The sequence below is a fragment of the Pteropus vampyrus genome, unplaced genomic scaffold (genome assembly GCF_000151845.1).
Source record: "Pteropus vampyrus isolate Shadow unplaced genomic scaffold, Pvam_2.0 Scaffold244, whole genome shotgun sequence".
Classification (NCBI taxonomy): domain Eukaryota; kingdom Metazoa; phylum Chordata; class Mammalia; order Chiroptera; family Pteropodidae; genus Pteropus; species Pteropus vampyrus.
The window spans coordinates 1,919,194-1,937,934 of NW_011889025.1; the positions used below are offsets into that span (position 1 = coordinate 1,919,194).

The following is an 18,741-nucleotide window of genomic DNA, read 5'->3' on the forward strand; positions in this document are numbered from 1 at the left end:
GGCAGAAGTTATGAATGGTTCCTTACTCTAGGGAATTTACAATCTAGGTGAGGACTCAAGTTTAATATACCTGAAGCAATAATGAATAATGCAAGTAGATTAAAATTCAATCCAGTAAACATTTGTTAAGCACTTGCTATGTGCCATGCACTGTAGATTCAATAATTAATGATAAGTGCAAGTAGGTGCTTTTAGCAAGATAGTGGACTAGGAAGCTCCAGGCCCTCGTGGAAACATCAAATAAACAACTAAGGACTGATTTAAATATTGGAGCTCTGAAAACCAGTCAAAGCTCAATAGCAACCAAGCAAATGCCCAATCAAGGAAAAACTATATTCAAAATGGAAGGATATTTTGTGGCATTTTACTCACTCTTGCCTCACCCACTCCCCAGTGTGGTGCAGCATACTTGGGAGGAATCGGACCAATCCCCAGTTCCCTCCCTTGGGACAGAAGGAGCAGAGTGGAACTTGTTTGTAATGTTCTGGCCTGTCTGTGGGCTCCAAGGAACTGGTTTCTGTCTCACTTCACTCAGAGCTTAGATGGGGAATGGAAGTATAGTTTGGAACTCAAGACGAAAGCCATGGAGGTAGTGGCAGGTGCTGCAGCATGTGAAAATTGCAGGAGTACTGTGGATACCTGGGAGCAAAAGTTTATGAGCAAAGAAATGCAATAGAATATCTAAAGCCCCAAGAAGAAGCAAGGGTGAAACCCTGGAAAATTAAGACATTTAAAAGCAGCTAGAGAAAATTTAAGGAAAAAAAAATCATACATGCAGAAACCCGAACAGGATATACGCCCAGAAAAAGACTTGTAAAGAACTTAAAAGCTTTCACCCTGGACTGATCTCAAGGCTCAGTGGCCTGCTAATTAATGAAGGTCTTCCACACTAGTCTGCAGAGACTGGAAGAGGTGGCTGCCTTTTTAAATACTCAATTCCCCCCCACCCCCAAAAGATTACTAGATACAAAAACACAGGAAAAACTGGCTTGCTAAAATGAACAAAATACATCTCCAGAAACTATCCCTGAAGAAATACATACATTGGACTTACTAGACAAAACTTTAAAACCGCTGTCTTATATATGCTAAAGGGAAATACAAAAAAACTAAAGGAAATAAGTGCTATGGACTTATTTGCTCCTCTCCACCATTTATATTTTGAAGTCCAAATCCCATGGTATTTGGAGATGGGGCTTTTGGAAGGTAATTGGGTTTATATGAGGTCATGTGGGTAGCATTGTCATGGTGGGATTAGTTCCTTCGTAAGAAGAGGCAGAGCTTGCTCATGCCTCTCTCTCTCTCTCTCTCTCTCTCTCTCTCTCTCGTATGGGCATAGCAAGAAGGTGGTTGTCTACGAGCCAATAAGACAGTTGTCATCAGAACCCAACAATGCTGGCAACATGATCTCAGATTTCCAGCCTCCAGAAGTGTGAAAAAAATAAATTTATATTGTTTAAGCTGAGTCTTTGGTATTTTGTTGTGGCAGCAAGAGCAGACTAAAACATCAGAAATATAAAAACACAAAAACAAAAAGAAAACATATAAACTAAATGAGAATATCAGCAAAGACATAGAAATTATGAAAAATAACCAAATTCTGAAGCTGAAATATGAAATAAATAAATTGAAAACTCTACTAGAGGATTTCAAAGGCAGATTCAAACAGGCAGAAGAAGGAATCAGCAAAGTTGAAGACAGATCATTTGAAGTTATGGAGACTGAGGAGCAAAAAGAAAATAATGAATAAAAGTGACCAGAGCTTAAAGAACTTATGGAATACCATTAAACACAAGAGTATGCACATTATGGGAGTCCCAGAAGGAGAAGAGAGAAAGGCACAGAGAGATTATTTGAAGAAATAATGGCTAAAAACTTTCCAAATTTGAAGAAAGTCATGGATATACAAATCCAAGAGGCTCAATAAACTCCAAGTATGGTAAACCTTAGAAGACCCACATAAAAGCGCATTGTAATCAAACAGTCAAAAGAGAATGACAGAAATTCTTAAAAGCAGAAAGCGAAAAGTGACCTGTCATATCATATATAAGGGATTCCCCCATAAGACGGTCAGCAGATCTCTCAGCAGAAACCTTGTAGTCCAGAAGATAATGGTATAATATATGTTAAATGCTGAAAGAAAAATAAACTGTCAACTGAAAATTCTGTATCTAGCAAAATTGTCCTTCAAAAATAAAGGAGATATTAAGACATGTACAAGATAAACAAAAGCTGAGGGCATTCATTCTTACTAGACCCACCCTGAAAAAAAATGCTGAAAGTCCTTCAAGTTGAATTGAAAGAATGCTAGACAGCAATTTGAAGCCATATGAAACTATAAAGTTCTCCAGTAAATGTAAATACATGGACAAATATAAAAACATTGTAATTTGTGTTTATAACTCCACTTTGTATTTTCTAAAGAATTTAAAAGACAAAAGCATGAAAAATATAAGCCTATGTTAATGGGTACACAATACATAAAGATGTAATTTGTAACATCAATAACATAAAATGGGAAGTGGGTGGAGCTATAAAGGTATAGAGATTTCGTATGTGATTTAAGTTGATATCAAAGATAGATTGTCATAACTTTATGATATTATATGTAATCCTCATGGTAACCACAAATAAACTATAGAATATACACAACAAGAAATGAAAAGGGAATCAAAGAGCATGGAATGGACATGCCCCAAGGAGCAGACAGTGAAGGCCCTTCCCTGGGGATGAAAGGAAGACTGCTAACCCTCTCTGGGCAATTTATTTCATTTGACTGCACTGGACTGCACTAATTCATTTATTCCAGGAATCACACACCAGTGCCAATCAGGGACTGAGTTACAGTGCCATTTCATGCTGCTCTGCTCTCTGCCTGGGATCTCAATAAACTTGCTTAGGAGTCTTGGCTTAGTGAGACAACAACCTCCCTCCCGTATAGCTTTCAGATATTTCTGTTACTCTCCATCTCCTGTTGCTTGTTCTCTTGTACCCTCCTTAAGGAATTGGGAGCCTGTGAAGCCTCAGGGATCTTTAAGGGGAGGAGGTGAGTTCTAAGACGGGGTTCCTTTTATCACATCCTCCCTTAACCTCCTTGCCATTTCTCCACATCTATCAAAAGACTACAGCAGAATACTACCTTTATGTTGAGGAGGAAGACTCCTCCCACCCCGGATCCTTACTAGTGTTCACTGAGGATAAACTTTATATAGAAGGTGACAGGATTGATGTGTGAGAATTATTGGGAATCTGCAGTGAGAAGAAAGGGCAGGACCGAAAAGATCTAGGAAGCTTTTAAAGAGAGGGGCTGCTTAGTTCAACTCAACAATTGTTAAATATCAGATTTCAACACTCTCTACAAGAATTTTCACAAGGCACTCAGTTTGAGAGCTAGATTAACTACAGAGTTCATTTGCCTTGAAGATTCCAAGAAGACTAAACTTCCTAGTTATGTTGGCTAAATAGATGAGTGCATGGATGGACAAAGGGATTTTGGGTGTATGCATCAATTATAGATGAGCAGATGGACTGATGTTGGATGTATATTTGAAGGGATGTTGGATGGATGGATGGAAGGATGGATGGAAATTTGGAGAACTGGGCTGAAATAAAGCAAAAAAAAAAAACAACTCAATTTGATCTTGTTTCCTGATTGATTTTTGAAGTTCAAGACATCATTCTTCAAGACATCATGAAATACTTTCTGGTCATTTCCCACTCCTTTCATTAGATTTTAAATGTGCTCAACAGTGGTACAAATGTTACATATTAACTTCGTTTCAATACATTTAAATTACATTAATTCTCACTGTGAAAGTTTAAGTTTTGTTATAGGTCAGTTTGGAGTTAGCTGAACTCTTTCCACTGGCTATAATTTTGGCAACTGGTAAATAACTAACTCCAAGGAACCCACCCTCACCCTTGTCCCAACCAAATTGCAAAGTGAACTAGTAATGTGGCCAAAGCCATTTGTTTGAAATGGCTATCCATTGGAAACAAGACTTTCCACTCATTAGCATATACATGCAACACAGACAAGATGATTACCTACTGTGAGACAAATAAAGCATAGCTTCTATTTTTGAGGAGCTTACGGTCCAATGGGAGAAATAAATATGTGAAGCAGGGAACTAAAATACAGTAATGAGTATTAAACTAGAAGTAGATAGAAAGGGCTGGGGGAATCTAGAGCAGGGACTAATTAACTATTTAAGAGGGTTAGAGGTTTCTTATAGGAGGGATATACTGAGAATCCTTGGAGGCCAATCTAAAAAGGTTAGGCTTCTCCCTATAGAGGGGAACCAATGAAGGGCTTCTGTGAGCAAAGGACAGTAATGAAATGTATTTCAACACATTCTGGTTGATGCTGACCCATCACCATGCTCAGTTACTGCGGTGACTGTAAATATCTATGGCTGAATGAGGTCTGACGTCCAAATATTTGGTGAACCAAATCAGGGCGGGAGCAGATTTTTCTCTGTTGTTATTTGATTGTATACTTGTCATTGTTGTTTCTTTCTACCTCTAACATAATCACTGTCTTCATCTTCCTCAGCCTCCTTTGACTTTTAAGCAGTGATCAGAATATTCTCTTATTTGGGGATTACTATTGCAGACTTATTTTCAGTTTTGGCTTTCTCTCTCTCTCTCTCTCTTTCTCTCTCATTTAACCATTTAGGCATCTGCAGATAGAATAATTTAGGGGGGTCTTTGAACTTGGATGGGAAAAAAGTACATTTGTATTTTTACTAATCTCTAACTGAAATTTAGCTTTACAAATGGAAGAAATAAACCCCAGTAGTATTAGCAGTGCTTGTGACTTTATCACCAATAGAAATCACAGATTTTTCTTATAACATTACAACTGGTGCCAATATTTTGAAGTATCATTTGTGCTCATCGCTATTCTGAAATTACGTTAGTTTTGAGACCTGCTGCTAAAACTCGTTTAACATGTTAATAAGGAAGCTTATATATGACTACATTACAACATTTTAAATAATAGAGTACTTGCAATATAATTGGTTTCCTTGATAATCCTGCATATTAATTTTATACATTTAAAAACATTGTTCTGAGAAGGATCTATAGCTTTCATCAGAATGCCATGGGAGTTCATTGCAGAAAAATGGTTAAGAGGCCCAACATTGCATTTGCTATAATTTCTTGCTCTAGAAAAAAAGGAGTAACACATTTCTTTTTGGCTACCATGTTGGCGTTTTTCATCTAGAAACTTGTTCAAGCTAGTAAACATTTGGATCAACGTTCTGAAAGATCATTAAAATGGGATCATGTTTGTGTAACTACAGGCAAAGAAAAAAAAAAGATTATGTGAGCAACTCTGGTTTTCAGCTAAGCCTGATTCTTTAGGGACCCAGACCTCTATGTACAAGATAATCCATTTACTAGTCTACTTGTAGTCCTGTGCTCCTATTATTTGTGGGAACAGTCAGAAATTGAGATTCAAGTAGCTCACAGTATTGCATTTAACTCTTCTTTCCTAGATTCCCCTGTGGACAATATACTTTGTAGATCAAATGAAGATAATGAAAAACAAAGGAAAGACTGTCCAGTGCTGAGCCTAGGCTAGGCAGGTATTCACAGACACTTGTTAGAAAAGGAAGAAGCATGGAGGACATGTACATTTCATCTGGGGTAGGAGCAATTTTGCTCTATTTTTCTTTCTCCTGATTACTGAAGTGGAGGAATAGAGGTTAGGGGGAGGCTTGGATCAATTGTCAAGAAAATGAAATGGTTTGGCTCAGCTCCCTGGCAACTCAGGGCCTAATGAGGTAGCTACTTAATGAGCCAGATCTTCTTCCTTGTTCTCTTAAAGGGCTCTTGATGGGCTCATTGTCAGTTTCTGTCTCCCATGCTCATATACTTGTCTTCTTTTTCCTTATTACTAACATGCAGGAAGTTATACTTGTGCACACACACACATAAGTGAATGACACACTAAGGATTTGAGACGTGTTATACATACAGACATAGTCCCATTGTGACTTGATTTATTATCACCAGATTTAAGTATGCTGACCCTGAAACATCCCAATTCTGTACAATGAGAGATGGGTAGAGCTCTCACATTTATAGCCTCCCTCTGAATACACAAGAGCCACACACACACATGCACAGTCTTCATGGCCACAGCCCTCTATACAAGCATGCCACATGTAACTATGAGAAACCAAATCTTCACAACATCACCTACTTTTGTAAGAGATGATACTTTTTCAAGCATACATGTCTGTGGGGAGTGCACATTCCTAAATATGCCACACACCTCTCCTCTTCCTCCTCCTCCCCCCATACCTGCAGACCCATACACACACACACAAACACACACACACACACGCGCGCGCGCACACACACACACACACACAGAGGAATTCATGATACATAGGCCTAAGGGTTGGTGCAGAGGACTCTGCCCTCACACGCACAGCATGGATCTGCAAAGGCCCCACATTGGCCTGCATTCACCTTGCTGATTATGTTGATATGATGAAAAGTAACTCAGCCTAGCTTGTTTCTAATTGTTGTAGAGACACCTGAGCTGCAAAGGAGGAACTCAGACGGACCCCCTTGATAAGACTTTCTCAGCATTTGGGAATGCAACTCCCTTGTCTAAGCTATCTAGCTAAATAGTTACAGGATACACTGGGATGTGTGCTACCCACGCCTTTTAAAAGAAGATTCCCTGACACCAAATTAGCCATTTGAAAATTGAGCGTAAGTGATTCTCATTTGGCTAATTGCTTTGTGGGAATCTGTCAAAACCTTTCACTTACTCCAGCCCACACTCAGAAATTCCAAAATAACACTGTAGTTGGGGCAATAGCTGGGAGCAGCTACAGTTTCTAGAATGGAGACAGCCTGGTGTGTTGGCTTGGGCCCAGTGGGAACTCCTTAGAGGGGATTTATGGTGCTTCCCAAGCTAACAGTGAGGAGAAGCTGACCTCAGATTGCCAACCACTTGGTTTGAACACAAGTTGAGCACTGAGAAATGCTGGGATCAGTGACCAGTGGAGGATGAGAAGCTCTAAATCTACCTGTACCACCTTAGGCCATGGCTATCAGAACTTCAGGGTAGAGGAAACATTGAAGCAGGCCAAGAGGTGATCCTCGGATTCACAATCCTTTCTTAGAGATACAAAGCTCACTTAGATCTTTTTTTCTCATCCCTCTCAAGGGTTGTGCCATGGATTTCTTTTGCTATGAATAAGTAGATGTTCAATGAAGCTGCTGGCTGGAATCATATTGTGTTAGTTATCTATTGCTATATAACAAATTACCCCAAAACTTAATGGCTTTACACAAAACACATTTATTATCTTTGTTTCTGTGGGTCAGAACTCCAGGCACAACTTAGCAAGGTCTCTAACAAGGCTGCAGTAAAGATATTGGCCAGGAGTGTAGTCATCTCATGACTCAACTGGGAAAGGGTCCACTTTTAAGCTTACTCATGTGGTTGTTGGGAGGATTCAGTTTCTTGCAGGTTGTTGGACTGAGGACCTCAGCTCTTTACCAGCTACTGGCCAGAGGCTGCCCTCGGTTCTTTGCTACATGATCTCTCCAGTATGGCAGTTTACTCATCAATGTGTCCAAGCTGAAAAGGCAATAGAGAGAGAGTGCCGGCAAAATGGATTAACAGTCTTTAGTAACCTAATCTCTACAGTGGCATCTCATGACTTTTGCCATATTCTGTTCCTTAGAAACAAGTCACTAGGTCCAGCCCATACTCCATGACTGTGGATCCAGAGGAGGGAACACTGGGATCCATGTCAGAAGCTGTCAAGCAAACATAGTATAATGGAAAGAGCATTGGACTGGGAGTCAGAAATCTTGTCTTCTAATTCTGCCTTTGCCGTTTGTTAGCTTTGGAACCTTGAACAATTTTCTTTATCTTCTTTTTCCTAAATTTTCTTTATTATAGGATGGGGACAAATAATACCTGCTATAAGGATGAAACAGAGTACAAATTATACAGCTACTCTGAGAGGCTCTTAGTAAATATTGTCTTATTTGGGGGGAGGGAGAGGAGTCCATCTACCTGCATCCATTCAGGAGAATAGAGTGTAATGTTTAAGTCATAGGCAGTTGAGCTGAATGCTTTGTTTCAGTCTGAGCTGTGATGTTCACTCTGTGACTTTGGTCTAGTTACTTAATTACTCTAAGCAGCTATTTGCTCATCTGTAAAATGGGAATGATGATAATATCTACCTTACAGAGTTGTAAAGAATAAATAAAATAATGATAATAAAACATTTATCATGATAATTGTCACATGATAAGATCTCAATAAATGTGACTTATTAATTTTGTTGCTATTATTATTTTGTAATCACGTGAGGGGACATTATCTTATATACTCTTTTTCTGTTAGTGTGCACAACGCAGTGATTAGACATTTATATAACTTACAAAGTGATCACTCCGATAAATCCAGTACCCATTTGATACCATAGATAAAAATAATTCCACAATTTCATCCCTTAGGCCAGGGGTCCGCAACCCCTGGGACGCGGACCAGTACCAGTCCATGGCCTGTTAGGAACCAGGTCGTACAGCAAGAGATGAGTGGTGGGTGAGCGAGCGAAGCTTCATCTGTATTTGCAGCTGCTGCCCTGCACTAGCATCACCGTCTTAGCTCCACCTCAGATCATCAGGCATTAGATTCTCATAGGAGCACTGATCCCTGGTACCAGAAATGTTGAGGACTGCTGTGCTTAGGCCATCCCAGTGTCATAACTCCAGCAGAGCTAGATACTCTTTTTCTTAATTTCAATTTCTCATCTCTCCTTCCCCTGTATGCACACACACACACACAAATACACACATACAAGTGCATACACAATTCTACTTTAAATTTTCCCTTCTATATTTCATTTCTATACTTTATTTTCCCCATGAGAATGGAAGCTAGTGATTAAAATTGAAGGCTAACCTATTTCTTCGGAGATGGTCACAGTAACCTACTCAGAGGGCTAAAATATCCCCTAAGAAGATTAGATAGATAGATAGATCATACATACATAGATAGATAGATAGATAGATAGATAGATAGATAGATAGATAGAGAGAGAGAGAGAGAGAGAGAGATAGGAAAAGCCCAGAGGAGATTTTTTTAAAATCATCCTAAAAGCAGAAAAATGGGGTCACCTTCCATAAGCAAGAGACTGTGGCCAAATATTTCACTGATTACTTCTCCAAGCCTCCCTTTCTAACAACGTATAAAATCCAATTTTTACATAAGTATCTTTGGCTAATCTTTTATACAACCTCTTTATTATTCCATGGATGCTGCTCTTTCAGTTCTTTGGCAATTTTCCAGGTCAGGGCAAATACATTACAAAAAGGACAAAGGGTGTGCTTGCTGTTACCAGTCATGTACTTTTTCCCAGAACAACCTCTGCATCTTGTCGGAGGTACTGCACTTCCTTGAAATTGACCTTGACAGCTGTGCCAGGACCTGTAGTATAGTGAAAAGAACTCTAGACTACCATAGAAGAGACATAGGATCTCATTTTGCCTCTGATGCTAACTAACCATATGACCTTGGGTAAGGCTGTCCTTCTCTGAACCTCATTTCCTTGTCTTTCCTTTGGCAGTGTTAATATATGTCCTGATGAATTCATAGCCTTGTCGGGAGGCTCAACTGAGATGTCAGGAAGACATCCTGAAACACATTCAGTGCTATGCTAATATAGGTAGTTTTGGTCAACAAGGGTAAGATTCTGCCTCTTGTTTTAACTCTTTACTCCACAGGGACTTGCGTAAATCTCCTAATCTGTTTATTCACTGTTAAATAGCCACTGCAATGCCCACAAGGAGTTGTAAGCAGTAGGTTGAATTTTTCCAAACCACCTGTTGTTCTTTACTGTGGGTAACTGACACCATGCTGGGGACTGAATGGCACCTGGAATGAGAGTGGGGTGGAAGTGGTATGGTGTACCAGCAGGTGGAGGTTGTGGTCATGGCTGTGAGACATTATTCGCTAGATGTTTAAGGCTTTCCTAGAGAGAGATAGAAAAAAAAATAGAAAATGCTTTAAAAATAGAATTTTAAATGCTGTGCAACTATAAGATATTATGTTTTAGCCCCCTTCATTCATTATTCTTACTGCGTTTAACACAGTGCTAAGTTATTTACATGGAGTATTTCATTCCATTTTCACTTCAACCCTATGAAGGAAGTATTCAATAGATGACCAAATCAAAGTTCTGAGAGAGGTTAAGTAGCTTTCTTAAGATCAAACAATTTGGAACTGGCCGAGCTTCTCCCCAAAGTCACCTTGAGACTTTCATAAAACCAGGCCCAAATTACAGGTCAGAGGTTAGTCAATAAACAGAGAAGTAAGTAAGCCCCTCAAAGCCAAATGACTCATCAGTGGAAAGCCTAACCAAAGCCTATGCTTATTATATTTATAGTTTATCATCTTTTCCATCAGCTCGTTGATGTTAAGTAGCCATTGCTTGAGTGTACTCAGTGTGGAAGGTTGCTGCAGGAGGTGACACTAGACATAGACCAGAGCCAAACTGAGATACCAGAGACACGTAGCTAAGTTTGACTGTCCAAGGTAGTGTGTGCTGAGTATCTATTGAGTAAGTAGGTAGGCCTGTGGCCTAAACCATACCTGCTTCCTCACACATGCCCAAAGCAAACCGTTATATGTCAAAGGGTCAAAACATGTAGGCTTAATATACTTACTACTAAATTTCTTTATAGAAAGTTTATCCAGTTTCTACTAGCCATGTATAAGAGTGCCTCTAGGACATTCTTTTGCCAGCATTAAGTCCTCTTTTTAAAAAAAAATTGTTTCTTTGATGGGCAAAATTTGTATCACAGTTGCTTTATTTTTATTTTATTACTAGGTGAGGTTGAATAGTTTTCATGCATTTAATAGCCATTGAGATTTCCTCCCTTAGAAATTATTTGTATCTTTTGCCCATTTAACCATTAGAGTTTTAGTATTTTTCTTAACAAATGTGTAAACTCTTTATATGAAGGCTATCAACCCTCTGTCATATTTGTGGCGATTTTTTTTTTTAAGCTTGCTGCAAGCGCTTTAAAATGGAGAGGATTTCCATTTGGGGTTTGGGTTGGTGTGGATGGCTTTTTAAATCTTTCCACATCCCTCCCTTGATTGTTCAAAAACTGGTATTTTCTTGGTTTTTACCTCTCAAGAAAAAACAAATATTTCAGTTTGGGGCAGAAGTAGAGTAAATATTATGTTTCCTTTAATCATAGAGACTCAGCATAACTCTGGCAAGAAACAAATCGAGCCTGTCAAGTAGCGGACAGCATAGTCCTACTGTATTACTAGTATAGTACCTGGTACATAGTAGGTGTTAAGAAAAACTTTCATGTAAAATTAAAGCAAGCACGAATCTTCTTCAAGAATCATGTATTATCAGTTATAAACTTGTGTCTTATCACTTGAGTTATGAGGCAAACTACCTTCTTTCTCTCAAATTCTTCTATCCCAATATTTAAAAAAAGAATTATCTGATTACCTCAGGAAGAGGATAGCCGTAGGTATTCATTCATAGGTTTTTGACACTAATAACCTTCCTTTAAACAAAGGATTTGCCAAGATGCCCCAAGGTTTCTTGTGAATATAATGGGGAGGTCTGCGACATAGTCATTAAAAGCCCAGACTCTAGTGACAGAAAGATCTGTGTTCAAATCCAAGTTCTGCAACTTACCAGCTGTTTGGCTATTGGCAAATTATTTGACTTCCTTATGCCTCAACTTCCATCTCTGTAAAATAAAGATAATAGTAATTTCTATTCCACAGGGTAGAAGTGGTTCTGAGGATTAAATGAGATAATGTATGCAGAACATCAGGCACAGAATAGGTAAGTACTCATTGAATGGTAGCTACAATTATATCAACAATAATAACGTGTGTATTGGGAGCAGGAGTCCAGGATGGAGGTAGTGTCAGGGACTATATCATAAAGGACATTGATATGAAGTCAAATTATACAGATTCAAGTTCAAACTCTGTCATCAACTCACTCTTTGACCTTGGAGGAGTTTCTTTCCTTCTGCGGCTCTAGTACTCAGACAGTAAAGTGCTCTGTTTTTTTCTGCCCACCTAGGCTTGAGTATTAGCCCTATCATTGTTCCAGCAATACTACCATCATGCTAATCTGCCTTGAACTTAAGAAAAGGCCTTACTGAGGTTAAATATAATGTGGCCTATGGGACTCCATAAAGAGTAAATATTAGAACCAATGCTGTGCAAGTTACAAAGAGGTAAACAGGTTTCAACCCAATAAAAGAGCTTTGCACAGTGCAGTGATTCAGCACATATAGTAAAAAGCCACATTGCCTGGGTCAGAGTCCTGCTCTGACACTTACTAGCTAGCTGTCTGACTTTGAGTATCTTAGCTTTTCTGGCACTAAGTTTTCTCACCTATAACATGGGAGTAATAATAGTATCTACATAATAGGGTTGTTATAAGGATTAAATATTTTAGTATTTGTGATTTGCTTAGATCTTTATCTGACAGATGTGAAGCGTAATATAAGTGCTTGTTAAATAAAAAAGAATAGATGAAATTGAGAGCTCACTAAGTACTGGAGGAAATGTTTTGATGAGTAGCAAGTTCCCTGTCACTGCCAGGATGCCATTAGAGGCTGGTGGTATTAAATATAGTCAAGCATCAAGAGAGGATTGGATAAGATGTATTTTTACCATCACTTCCTTATTAGAAGTTCTATGACTTGCCTCCCAAGGTAGGTCATCCACTTAGTCAGTAGTAAAGAAGACCTAAGATAAACCCAGGTTAAGCCAGAACTTAGAGTTTTCTTTCCTCTATGCCACTTTGATTTAAGCTTGTGTTTCCTTGGGTGACATTTTAAAACTGATCCATGAAAGTCAGTGATATGAAGGGCAGGCTCAACCAACCACCCTTCCCATGCTCACAAATAAACTATTATTCTGAAAGCCAGTTTTACTTTCTGCCCCCTTGTCAGATCCTGGACAACTCTGATTGACAAGAGGCTTTTGATGAAATTGTTTGATTAATGTGCTGGATGTTGCCTGCTGATTTACAGTCTTCCCATTTGTAAGGTTCCTGTTGCCATTAAATGAGAGGAATTTTCATCTCATAAAACCCGGTTTTATATCTGACCTAGCTGTACCTGCATCTGCCATTTAGCTTCTTATTTGGGCAGAAAATAGCATCCATTCATCCACACTCCACCACCCACCACTCACCAAAGACCAGAAGAAGTATACTTCAGGCAAAGTTGCTTAGTGCTGAGCTGAGAGAGAGAGAAGAGAGAGTGCAGGCATTACTCTAAGCTCAGCGGACCAGGCTGATGCTTTAATAGACCATACAGACAAAGGATAGTGGGAGAATTGGGGCAGAGATGATTTTCCACTTGGAGAACCAGGCTAGACTGCAGCCCACACAAATGTGGCTTCATGAATGATTGGAGATGGAGTATTAGTGTAGCCAGTCCTGAGCTTGTCTGAAATCCAAACCAGGAAGGCAAAGCAAGGTGTGAGCACATAGGTAAATGAATTTCCTTAAAGTAGCGAGGCCCATGGGGTGCCCTGTGGCTAAGGAATCCTCTGAGGCACATAATTCCTATAATGTCTTGGCTGAGACACATCTGTTGACCCTGAGACTCCAGAGGGACATCCTGCATGATAGAGAAGGGCTGGGCCCTTGGAAGTTCTTAATCACTCCAGGAAAATTAGGTATAACAAAAAATGTTTCCAAGATACCATTAAAGAAGAAGAGTTTAGAGGTTTGCGTGCAGTAGAAGAATCAACCTAGGTCCAGAGAGAATGCTACTCAGTGACTGCAAATGGCAGTGTGGCATTGGAATCAGACAGACCTGGGTCCCTACTTCACCAAGTTCCATTAGATAAGTTACTTAACCTCTCCAAGCCTTAATTTGCTCTTCTCTAAAATAGAGATGAGAATAAGAGTCTCTAATTTATTGGGCTGTTGTGAGAATTACGTAAGCTAGAATATAGGTAAAGCATTTAGCACTCTTCTTGGCAAAAACTAAGTATCTAGTAAACATGAACTCATCATCATTGTGTGGATCAATTACTGGAAGCAGATAAATATAACTATTTAAGAAAATTCATATACATTTTTATACACTTGTTAATGCATACTATATTTCACTATAAGAGCATTATTAACAAAAGAAAAAAGAAAAGCAGTGTGATAGAATGGTTAAGAATGTAGGACAAATCATGGTTCACACCCCCACCTCTATGACTTATTTCCTGTGAGTGTCTGGGTAAATCATTTAGCCATTTAAGGCTCATAGGACCAACCTCAAAAGATATTGTGAGAATTAAATGAGGAAACCCCCATAAAGTGCTTAGCGCAATGCCCTGTGAAGAATAAACTAAGATTTCGTTTCTGGTTATTATCATTATGGATGTTTTCCCCTCTACAACTCTCAGCTCTGTAGTTTTCCATGTGATTCTATCAGCCTTCACCCCATCATTCTAAGCTGCACCATAGAGAAGTCCAGAGTGTCGCTGGTGGGCTTCTGAGGGGGATGATTGAGAATACGACTATCAGGCTTTAGAGAATAAATCAGTGATAGTGAAAAGAGGTAAAACATGGTTAGCAGCCCAGCCTATTAATGGAAAGCACTGTGGCTTTAAAAGATAATTAATTTCCAGTGGCCGCACAGCTGAGTTGTTTCCCCATTGGACCCTGTACCATGATATAGCCCCTTCCTTCCAGCCTCCCACCCCACCAGTCATTCCTACACATGTACTCTTAGTGGATGCATTTGCCACTTTCTTCAAATATTTGTGAAAAGCTTCCCAGAACAGGAAGCCTCACAGCTGCAGAGCACTCCATGAGAAAGATGAAGCAATGGTTTCTATGGCAATGCTCTGGCACTTATTAGTGTTTGTGTAGGCACTAAGGCAACAGCTGGGATCCAGACAGGCCCATGCTGGAAAGGGATGAGGATAAGAGAGGGTTGAGGAAGACGGAATTGTTCTCGCTTTGCCCTCTTGAGTGGTAGCTCTTAGGAGGAGTCCTGGGGGAATGTTTGGGGCACAATTTGACCAGGTGACCTTATAAAGAGTTTGAACTCTGCCCTGGAAGCTCCAGAATCACTCGCCTCACTGAATGACACCTGTCTTTGTTATTAGGTTCAGCTTCCCCCAACACCCCTTCATTCTGCCATTCCTCTACTGCTCAAAACCTTTGCTGCTGTCCCTACTATCCATAGATAAAGTCTAAATCATGGCATTTGAAGCCTTCCATACCTTCTTTCCAGAAGCTCTGGTTGCTTCTCTCACCCTACCCTATGTACCTTGTTTTCAGTAAGATTGTTCAACCTCATCCTACCTCCGTTCCTGTCACACTAAGTACGTTTCTATTTCCCACCTCTCTCCCATACTAGTCTCTTTGCTTTAAGTTCATGAAATCACCACCCCTGTATCTAGGATTTATCTTTACTCAAGACCCATCTCAAGCCTCAGTTCCTTCAAGAAATTTTCTCTGACTACCCCAATTCAATGGAGCTCCCTTCTCTGAATTCCAATAGCATTATTGCTCTGACCTGTTATGCCTTTGGCACTTAAACTCATGCTGCATTTTCAGTTTCTCTACTGCTTATATGTCTCTATCCAACTAGACATTAAGCTCCTCCCTGAAAGAGAGGATTTAAAAAAAGAATTTCTGGTTTTCCCACAGCATCTAGTATAGCATAATGCTTATAATTAGGAATTAATTTAATAATATATGCAAAGGGCTTACCCAGTGCCTGGTATACAGTAAGTGAGAAATAGATGTGTGGTATTATTACAATAGCCCTCAAATACTTCCTGATGGATGCCTTGGTGTCTCAGTCACCACTTCCACTCAACACATCTCCAGCTGCATATGGTGCTTCTGGGGCATTTATTTATCCTTTGGATGGGAGCCTTCATGAGCCATTAGGTTGCCAAAACTCAGTGAGTGGCCATTGGCCTTACCACTCTAGCACTCAGGGCTGGCTATGTAATTTGCAGGGCTTAGTGAAAAATAAAAATGTGAGGTCTCTGGTTAAAAAAAAAAAAGAAGAATTTCAAGACAGTGAGCACATACACTTACTACACATGAGGTTCTTCTGAGTGTGGGGCCCTGGGTGACTATACAAGTTGCACAACCATGAAGTGAGCCCTGTTTATCATCCCCATTTCCTTGTGCTGCTCCCTAAGCCCTTGCAACAAGAGACAGCGGATACATGCATGTAGTGAATACATATCAAATAGTTCTAGATTAATATACTAAAAGCCAGTTCTATGAAACTAAATCCATTTGATGTCAAATTACTGAATGACCAAGTGTCCAAACAGCAATTTGTCATATTTGTGCTAGTTTTTATTTTGTCCTGTGTTTGCCCTTGCCCAGGCCTTTGCCCAGGCCCCTGGCTGTGCCTATGTTCATGCTCTCAGCTTCTCACTCCTCAGGTCTCATTAGATTGGACAATAAAGAAAAGACTGCAATTATTTTGTCCCCTTGTTCTGATTTCTTTTGAATCAGTAATGGTTTCTTTTGGGGCTCAAGTGAATAGCCAACCCATCACCCCACACCCCATTCACAGGAAAACCAGGCAGTGTAAATCAATGAATATTCAAGAATTAAAAGCTGAAAGTAAGAGGATTGCTTCTGTGCTTACTGTTACTAAGGTTTCCAAATCACAAGTATCTCTTGCATTTGTTAAATATTGTCGACTTTTCCTTAGCACCTCCATCTATATCACTCAACGTGATTATCTAACAACTTGTATTGTGTTTTCTGCTTGTTCTTCTCTTTCTTCTTCTCTCCTTTCTTGCCTTCTTTGGCATTGATTTTTATCTTTTATCATTTTATCTCTCCCCTCTACTGGTTTGGAAGATAAAAACTGTTCATGTTCATTTAGTTGCTACCTAAAAATTAGAGCACGTGTACTTAACGTGTTAGTTTTTTTATTATACTTTTATCCTAATCATGGATAATACCAGGACCTTAGAACAGTTTAACTCCATTTCTTTAAACATAATAAGTATCATTTTATAGTCTGTCTCTGATATGTTCAATACCTGTCAATACCTGGTCTTTGCGTGGGACTGTTTCTATTGTTTGCTTTTTCTGCAAGTTCCTAGACATGGTTCCTTGTGTGTCTCATTATCTTTGTATGCCAGCTGTTGTCCTTGAAAAATTATTTTTGGGTCCAGGATAAAATTACTTTCTTTAGAGAGAAAATTTGTGTCTGCTTTGGCCAGGATCCTGGGCACTGCTCATCTGAGACCATTTTATTTTAAGACTTGACTTTTCCTGGACAATATAAACTCAGACTGGAAAGCTACAATGCTCATGTGTCGTTTACTCTTATCCTGCAAGTATAATCACTTGGAGTTCTAGATTTCTTTGGGGACAGTTTCCTACCAGATTTTCACCTTCTCTTGGCTCTAGGCTTTGATTTCTGTTCTCTTTGACCCACAAGGCTTTCAACTTGAAAGTTATAGTTTTTTGGCATTGTAAAATGTCCTTAAGGCAAAGGAAGTTACCTCCATTCTTACTCAGATCTCTAGGTTCCCATTATCACTCCAGTTTTGGTCTATAATATTTGGTCTGTTGTTAATTCTTTATAGATTTCAAGAAGATTTTTAAATAACCTATTTGTCCAGAGATTTTTGTTGGTTTCAACAATGATAAGAAATCAAAGTATACTGCATACAATTTTGTCATCATGCTTAGTAATAGACAGGTGGACTGGGAAGCTAAAACTATATATACTTTAAAGATGAGGAAACTTCCTGAACTTACTTGTCCAGAGCCACACAATGAGTTAGTGATGGGGCTTGAAGGAGAACCTAGGCTTCTGCTACATATCTCTGTGTCATCATCACATTATAAAATGATGGAGTGTTATTCCTCAAAGTGCTACCCCTTCTCTTGCCAAATGTTGAGAGGATGGCCCTTGGTTGTTGCTGTTATTCTATTTACCTTCCCTCAATGGCTAATAACAACATTCCCCAAGAGCAAGTTGTGCTTTCTTCATTTGGTCTTTGACCACCCTGCTTTGTGTAGGAACCCTGGAAAAACAGTTGGCAACTTTTCTAAAGCACTGAGTTCAAAGTTCCTGGCCTTTTCCTTTCCTTTCTGTCCAAGTGCCCTAGTTATATTCTGAATGTTGCCTTTGAAATATGGAAATAGGTGTGGCAGTGGACCCTGATCATGGGTAAATATGTGGGTATCTCTTGGCTACTGTGGTGGCCTGACTACTACTAATGATGGAAAAGGTCTCTTCTCCAATCCACTATTACTTCTCATCCTGCAGTAGCAGTTCCTTAGGTACAGCTTTAGAGAACCTACATATCAGAATTCTAGAGCGCTTTTACACACGTGTATTAATTTCTACATCTATGCTGTCATCTGTGACTACTAGAAGTTGACCTTTGAATATGTTTAACCATGTTAGTGAAATAAAAACTCCAAGAAAATATGCCATTTTGGCATTTCCCACTAAGCTGGCTCATTGAGATTGTGCCTTTTTGGGGGGCTGGCATAGGAGACTCAAAGATGTCTAGGAGATGGAGAATTCAGGCTATGACATGTGACATAAAAACTAGCACTGGTCTACGCAGCCTTTGCTAGTGAAACCCAGTGGACAGAAGCCATAGCCACAGACCTTCCCAGACCTTTCCACCTCTCCTGTCCCCAATGAAATTGACTTCCTTCTTAGAGTTTAGGCACTTTTACTTCT

The 18,741-nt window shown here is 39.4% G+C and overlaps 1 protein-coding gene across 9 annotated transcripts in view; it reads left to right on the forward strand.

Annotated features, from left to right (window-relative positions):
- Positions 1–18,741, forward strand: part of PAK3 (p21 (RAC1) activated kinase 3) — a 286,225-nt gene that overhangs the window by 83,745 nt on the left and 183,739 nt on the right. For 4 of the 9 annotated variants that reach the window (XR_002776059.1, XM_023520009.1, XM_023520013.1 and 1 more), the window contains exon 2: positions 11,804–11,864. The exons of 4 other annotated variants lie outside the window; for them this stretch is intronic. The gene's annotated coding sequence lies outside the window, so the exon portion shown is untranslated. The remainder of the gene's footprint in view (positions 1–11,803; positions 11,865–18,741) is intronic. One more of the 9 variants, XM_011374344.2, reaches the window with a different exon arrangement.